The sequence below is a fragment of the Phocoena sinus genome, chromosome 6 (genome assembly GCF_008692025.1).
Source record: "Phocoena sinus isolate mPhoSin1 chromosome 6, mPhoSin1.pri, whole genome shotgun sequence".
Classification (NCBI taxonomy): domain Eukaryota; kingdom Metazoa; phylum Chordata; class Mammalia; order Artiodactyla; family Phocoenidae; genus Phocoena; species Phocoena sinus.
In genome coordinates, this window is record NC_045768.1 from 1,166,171 (window position 1) to 1,174,270 (window position 8,100).

Sequence of the window (8,100 nt, forward strand, 5' to 3'; positions counted from 1 at the left end):
GAGTGGCAGGGGCTTGCCAGGGACGTGGATGGAGGGAGGGAGCGATGGGCAGGGTGGGCTCAGGAACTTCTGGGGGAGGACAGAGGACAGAGAAGAGGCGGGACAACGAGGCCAGGAATGGAAACGGGGGTCTGAAGGTCTGGGCAGTCTAGGGGCATCTGGGGGGCTTGCGGCGTGGGCCAAACCTGGGGCGTGCATCAGCGAGCTAGGGCTGGAGGGGCTGGGCTGACGACCGGCAGCAAGGAGCGAGCCTGTCCACCTGCAGACCCGAAGCCGCCTCATCGGAAGAGCCTCTCCCGGCCATACAGGGGTCCTGACCCCGGCCAGGGGCCCAGGTGAGCCTGCGTGCCCACTGCCAACACTCGGGAAGCCGGGCCTCACCGCGGGAGAAAGGCCTCTCCTCCTTCCCGGCCCGGGGATCTCCCCAGCAGCAGACATCAGCGGCCCAGCGAGGCTGAGAACCTGTACCGTGCCCCACCCCAACACGTGCGTGCACACACGCATACACACCCGTGCACACATGCACACACTCGTGTGCAAACACACACACGCAGAGCTTGGGACAGTCACGGAGACCTAGCTGGGTGCCTGGAGAGTGCAAGTCAACTCCTCCCTGCCCTAGGAGCCCCTGCCCGCCCGTGAAGTGGGAGCCCAGAGGACACAGTGGCGGTGGGGCTGCCCTGACAGGTGGGAGGAGGAAGATGCGCCTTGCAGGGGAGGAAGGGCCGGGGGTTGGGCGGGGGTCCCTTGAAGAGGTGGCCCGGAGTTTGAGCGGGAGCCTTGAGGACAGTCTGTGAGAGGCAGAGTCAGGGTGGGGGTGCACGCGGAGGAGGGAAGGGCCCCCGCTGCCTGCATCTTGGGGGTTGTAAGCAACAGATCCACCCGGCCTCCAGCGAGTGGCCGGGACACCGGGTGAGGGCAGGGAGAGGGCACCACCATCCCCTCCCAGGGGCTAAGGTAGGCCCCACCCTGGGCAGCGGTGCTGGGGGCCTGTCACCCCATTTCACGTAGGGTCCGAGTGCCAGGCGGGCCTGCCAGGCAGCGATCCCGGCTCTGGGCCCTGGCACGGGGCCCGGGTTCAGCCCCTGGGCCCTGGCTGAAGGGGAGGCCTGGCTTGGGGCGAGGGGCCGGAGGGACGGGAAGGGCAGGGGCGGGAGCTGTTTACATGCAGGGGCAGGCCCAGACTCCGGCCAGTGGCCCCGGATGGGGGCGGGACGGCGGACCAGACGGAGTTGAGAGTGTGGCCCACAAAAGGGCCGCCCCCCGCCCCCCCGCCCGCCTGCCCCCCAGGCCTGGTCCAGCCTTTTCCTGACTCCAGGGACGCCCTTGGGGAATACAGACTCTCGGCCCCCAGAACCGGACCTCACCTTGCCCCGCACCCGAGGCCTGGGCTTAAGAGGGGGACACCGGGTCGGAGGGCCTCCTGTGTGTCCACTCCGCAGCTCGGGAGCTGGGTTCAACCCCACCCACCACGTGTGCCCTTGACCAAGTCACTTCCCTCCTTGGGCTCAGCTTAATCACCTGGGAGGGGACAGTGCCAGCGCTCGCCTCCGGGGCCAGAGTCGTGCCGGGGGTAGGCGGCTACCTGGGGAGGGCACCTGCCCCCGTTCATGCTTTGGTTTTTTCTCTTGAGATGAAGTTCACACAATGTAGAAGTAGCCACTTTAAGATGACCCGTTCAGTGGCATTTCATACATCCTCTGTGGTGAGCAACCATCACCACTGTCCAGTTCCAGAACCTCCTCGGCACCCCAGAGGAGGTCCCTCCCTGTCAGCAGTCACCCCCGTGCCGGCCTGCAGCCCTGGAGGCCACTGCTCTCTCTACCTGTTGGAGTTACCTCTCGTGAGCACTTCGCATCGACGGTGGCCTGTAGCACGTGCCCTTCCTGTCTTGTTTTCCTCACTGAGCACATCGCGTGTAGACGTGTCAGGACTGCGTTCCGCTCCTTCCTTCATTCGTGCCCAGGGCAAAGCTCAGCCTGTCCCCACGAGGTCCCCAGAAAGCTCATGGAGCCGCTCCTGTCACCTCACGGCCCAGGAGGAAGGTAGCGCTGCCCCTATTTCCAGGTGAGAAGACAGCCCGGGGAGGTTAGCGGGGCTGGTGTTGCTCCCAGAGACTAGGCCCTGGGCTGCGCTTTTAGGAACAGGGAGGGGGTGGGGAGGGTGTGCCTGGCAGAGGGAGCTGGGGGCAAAGGCCAGGAGGCGAGAGCAGGACGGTCTGAAGTCAGACCGGGGCTTCCCTGCACGTCCCTGGGGCTGGCTCCCCATCGTGGGGGTGGAGGGAATGAGGGAGCCCCAGGTGCCCACAGGAGGCCAGCCTGGGCCCAACCCAGCCCCGCGCTCCCCGCAGCGGCAGCGAGAGAGATCAACACCCTCACTCAGCCTGGTAATTACTTGTGTCTTGTGTGAGCACCGAGATGATTAATGGTGAGAAAGCTGCCGTGCCACGCAGGGGTGCATCGGTCACCATGGGTGCGTGGCCTTTCCCAGCCTGCTGGCCTCCCCGTTTTGCTCCTGGGTCACCCCTGAAATTAGGTCTTAAGTAGAAAGAACGGAAAGTATCCTGGGGAGACTTGTGCGGCCCAGCGCCAGCCAGATGGCGGGAGACTGTGGCGGGCTCCTCCCTGGCCAGCCCGGACCAGCTCCCTGGCTTTTCCCCTCTGCACGGCATGGGGGGCTTGGGGAGCCTGGTGAAGGCTCAGACCCTCTCCCCCAGGAAACCCAGAAGCTCAAAGTCATGCATTAGACTCCAGGGTGTCCGGGGAACCGTGGAGAAACACTGTGGCCACTGCCAGGGTGATCGGACCCAATCCCGCCCTGCCTTCCCCCACCCCCAACCACGTGACTCAGTTTCCCCACTTTTACATGGGCCTTCCTCAAAGGACGGTCGGATAACACATTAGAGAGAGTAAAAGTGGTGACTGCTGGGATGAACGTGGGCTACTGCTGTCCATGGTCTCCCAAGCAAGAGCCCCCAACCTAACCCCGGCCGGCCCCAGAGCCCAGCCCCTGGGCCCATGCCAGCCGCCTGCGGAGGTTACAGGAGAGCGGTGCTCACTGTACCGAGGCCAGAGTTGCCGAGGGCCGCCTCCTGACCCTGGCAGGCCCAGCCGCGGGGTCCTGTGCTCCCTGGGACCCACTAGCCCTCAGGGCTCACGTCCTTGTCGCCCCACCCCCCGTAAGGAGGCCACGTGCACCCTCCCTCTCAAGTCCCCTCTGGAGACCTCCCTGCACCTCCTGACCTGAAGGCAGACCCTGGGATCCCAGCCCCTGGGGGCCCAGGTGGAAGGTCTCCAAGTCCAGGGTTTTGTAAGAAGGTCCTCACCGTGGACCACGGACCAGAGCAGAACATGGCAGGAACCTAAACCACTGTTTTCCACCACGCGGAACCGGGGCGGATACGGAGGACACATGAAATTCAAGGCTTCGTTCCGCATGGCCCGGAGATGCTGTCTACCACCTCTTCCACCCCCCATCACACAGGAAGCATTTCCCACGTTGCTGGAACTTTCCACAGGCATGACTTCTAACGACTGCACATTATTCGATTAGACAGACATGGATGGTTTTCTTGGTCAGCCTCCCCGTACATCTGGGCTGCTTCCAGGCTCTGGCTGTAGCCAGAGAAGTCTCCAAGCAGCCGGTTTTCTGGGTTTCACATTATTCCTCAGGTTAAATTCCCAGATGGAGAATTACTGGGTCAAAAATATGAACATTTGATGCCTGTCGCTACACACTGACGTCAGAATAAATCCGGGACTCCGTCTGGCACTGAGACGGGACCCTGTGCTGAGCCATCCTCTGGGACCGGGTCGCCCCCGGAACCGTCCGCTCAGCTGCACATCCCGGAGGGCTGGGAGAGGAGCCTGGGCTTCGTCATGGGCGTCGGGTGGGCACCAACCTCAGCCCACGCTGTGGGCTCCCTGAAATTCCGACTTGGGACCCTGGTGGCCTCAGAGCTGGCTCAGGAGCTGGTGGCGGGAGTGAGGGGTGTAGACATTAAGAAGTCATCACTTCCTGCCTATTTCAAATATTTTGTGAAGCCCTATGACCCAGCCTTTCCCTTTCTCGCCGGGCTTCCAGCCCCCATGGATATTCCTGTTTCCTGCACCCCAGAGACTGTCCTTGACCCAGCCCCTCTCCTCTGGGGCTGGTTCCCGAAAGGACTTTTCAATTCCATTTTCGGCCTCAGGCCCCCAGGTCCCGGGCAGCTGGGCTGACACCAGGCCACACTGTCCCACCCAGCAGAGGAGGGCCCTGCTGCAGGCTCAGGGCCCTGGAGCTGTGATGGGCCGTCTGGCTGCCCATAGCCTGCGAGGCTGTGACCCCTGAAGGCCCAAACCCAGCGCCGGGGCCGTGGGGGGCTTACTGAAGTAGGTTCTCCAAGTGTGAACCCAACCCAGAGCCTGAGAGCCTCAGGCCCACCCCATCCCAACAAACACATTTCCAAGTGGTCAGTTTGGTTGGGAGCAGGGTGGCGACCCCCACCTTCCAAACTCCAGGGAGAGCCCAGCCTGGGGGACGGTGTTGGGGGGAGGGGGCCCTAGTGTTGGAGAGACCAGGGTGCCACGGGGAAGGGTCCCATGCAATAGTGTAGACAAACTGTGAAGTGTCAGCCTTGCTTTGTGGATGGTCAAACGGCCGACACACTTTCGGGCTGATGCATCCCAAGGTGGCATGTGGTCCAGGGCCAGGCAGGTGACCTGGCTGGAGGAGTCCAAACTCTGCCTAATTCTTCCAGCATTTTCGCCCCCCCAGTTTTACCTTTTCCAGCCTTTGGCTAATCCCATGGGGTGAATAGGGTAGGTAGAAATATTCCCATTTTCCAGAGGAGAAAACTAAGGCTCAGAAAAGTGAGGTGACTTGTCCATGCTCACAAACCTGGCCTGCTACCATCAGGTGAGGGAGGGGACAGTCCCCAGGGGAACATTTCCTGTCCCCGGTGGTCTGGCCTTCCTGCGGCAGGCCAGGACGCTGGGGTCAGGGGCCCAAAAGACCCGCTGTGGACAGCTGGCTGAAGACCCGAGTGCCAGGTGGGGCTGGGGCCCAGGAGCAGGGCACCCCTCCCAGGTGAGGCCCAGAAGATGCCCCACCTTCTTGGTCTGGCATCTTTGGCACTGCGTCTGAGCCGCTGGCCACCCCCTACACCCCCCTCCCCGTGTCTCACTGCGGCTCTCTCTGGGGGGGGTTGTTGGCCCCACTTAACAGATGGGAAAGTTGATGCAGGAGAGCTGGACCTGCCTGAGGAAGCGTGAGGACCCGTGAACCAGGGGAGAACCCAGCCCCACGGCTCCCACCTGGACACGGGCCCCTCGTGATCTTAGGACAGAAGTGAGACTTGCCCAGCGAGGGCCAGGCTGGGCTGGCTGGTTGCTGGGGGACCAGCTCCTGCCGAGGAGGATGGGAACTTCTCCTAAGAGTCAACAGAAACCGCGGCCAAGCCGTGGGGCCTCTGGGGGCCTCTGATTCCCGCCGTGAGGCTCGGAGGTTCTCTGAGCGCCTGGGTGCGGAAACACCTGCTCGGCCCTGGGATGAAGGTGGCAGTGGGCACAGCTCGGCATGAGGGGAGACATCAGGGTCAGGACGCTTCCTGAGTGCAGCCAACACCCTCCCCTCGACAAGCTGCCGGGCCAGGGTTGAAGAGGGAAGTGGGCACGGGGGCGGATGAAGGGCCCGGGCTGAAGGGAGGGTGCCCACTGCTGGGCCCGGGAGGGAAGGGGGCTCTGGCACCCAGGGCTAGTGCTGTGACAGGCCTTGAGCCAAGGGGTCTGCTCCAAGCCCTGAGGTCGCTGACCACAGGGGCCTCTCGGGCTGACTTGGCAGTGGTACAGAGACCAGAGGGGGCGGGGGGTGAGCGTGGTGGGCGGCGCTGGGTGGGCCTTGGGAGGGTTTCTGGCTGCAGTTTGGCATCCAGGCCTCCCAGCTCTGGCAGGGTACCAGGTCAGCTCAGGAAGCCCTGAGTGGTCATTCTCACAGCAGCCCAACAGGCAGGCAGAGCTTGCCCAGCCAGGGGGCTTCTGGAGGGGTCTGAGGAGGGAGACAGGCCTGGACTCTCATCCTGGTTCTGCTTCCAAAGTCTTGTGCCATCCTGAATGCTGTCCTTTTCTCTCAGACCTCAGTGTCCCAACGGTCTTGCGGGCAGGATAGCCTTGCCCAGCCTCCAGCAGGGTCGCTGAAGGTAAAAGGAGAAGATGAATATTTAGTTGCTTTGTAGACAGTAAAACCCTGGAAGGATAAATGGGGTTATTAAGAACAGCTTCAGGTAGGGAATTCCCTGGTGGTCCAGTGGTTAGGACTCTGCGCTTTCACTGCCATGGGCCCAGGTTCAATCCCTGGTCACGGAAGTAAGATCCCACAAGCCACGCAGCACGGCCAAAAAAGAAAAACAAACAAACAAGCAAAAAACCCCAACAGCTTCAGGTATGGCTAGATCCAGGGGCTCCAGCAATGCCATCTAGACTTTGTCTCTGTCTGTCTCTGGGCTCCTGGGGTTCCACTCCCCACAGAGCGGCAGAGATGGCTCAGGTGTCCCCTGCTCAGCACCTCCCGTGGAAGAGGGACTCTGCATGTGCCCACCCGTGGACCCAGAAGTCCAAACACACAGGCCGATGTTTAGGGGAACAGTAGGTTTCCAAACCACAGCTGTCCACCGAAAGTGCTGACCATGAGCCAGACCCAGAAGCACTGAGCATCCACTTAGCCCATTTCGTGCCCTCACAAGGCCAGAGGTGAGTCCATCCTCCAGGTGAGGAGGGGCTCAGAGCAGGAAAGCCACCTGCGTAAGCCTGCCCAGCTTGCTAGACTGTGGCCAAGAGATGTGGATCGGGGGTCCCGACCCCAAAGTCTAAGATGTAACCCCAAGCTCTCCCACGGGCTTTAGGAGCGATCCTGGAACGCTTGGGAGTACAGAAGTCAGTCATCACCCTAGTGCCAGGGCCTGCCCACCCCACGTTCCTCCTATTTGGGGTTGACGTTTGAGGTGAAGCTTCTTGAACTGGGGCGCTTGACGGGCACAAGAAGAGCCAAAACCCGTGGGACAAAGCCCAGCCTTTTTATTCTGAGCAGGGTCTCACTTAGGGGCAACTGGAAGATATGGGGGATGCTGTGGGTTCAGTTCCAGCTCCTGCAATAAAGCGAGTATCACAATAAAAGAAGTACCGCGGTCAAGCCAGTCACACGGATTTTTTGGTCCTGGTGCAACTAAAAGTCATGTTTACGCTATAATATAGTCTATTAAGTGTGTAATAGCACTATTCTTAAAGATAAACAATGTACAGAACTTAATTAAAAAATACTTTTGCTAAAACACGCAGGAGTTGAAGTTTGAGGGCTTCCCTGGTGGCGCAGTGGTTAAGAATCCGCCTGCCAGTGCAGGGGACACGGGTTCGAGCCCTGGTCCGGGAAGATCCCACATGCCGCGGAGCAACTAAGCCCGTGCACCACAACTACTGAGCCTGCGTTCCAGAGCCCGCGAGCCACAACTACTGAGCCCACGTGCCTAGAGCCCGTGCCCCACAACAAGAGAAGCCACCGCAGTGAGAAGCCCGCGCACCTCAATCAAGAGTTGCTGCAACTAGAGAAAGCCCGCGCACAGCAACGAAGAACAAACGCAGCCAAAATACATAAATAAAAGAAAAATTTTTTGAAAATTAAAAAAAAGAAAAGGTTTGAAATATTTCGAGAATTACCAAGATGTGACACAGAGACAGGGAGTGAGCAAATGCTGTTGGAAAAATGGCTCAGATAGACCTGCTCAATGCAGGGTAGCCACAAACATTCAACTTGTAAAAACTGCAATATCTGAGAAGTGCGATAAAACGAGGTGTGCCTGGATTCTAAAACAAACGTAAACTCAATTATTGTTGTTACTTTTAAAATGTATTAATTTTGGCTGCGTTGGGTCTTCGTTGCTGCGCGCGGGCTTTCTCTAGTTGCGGCGAGCGGGGGCTACTCTTCGTTGCGGTGCGCGGCCTTCTCATCGCGGTGGCTTCTCTTGTTGCAGAGCAGGGCTCTAGGTGGGCGGGCTTCGGTAGTTGTGGCTCGCGGGCTCTAGGTGGGCGGGCTTCGGTAGTTGTGGCTCGCGGGCTCTAGGTGGGCGGG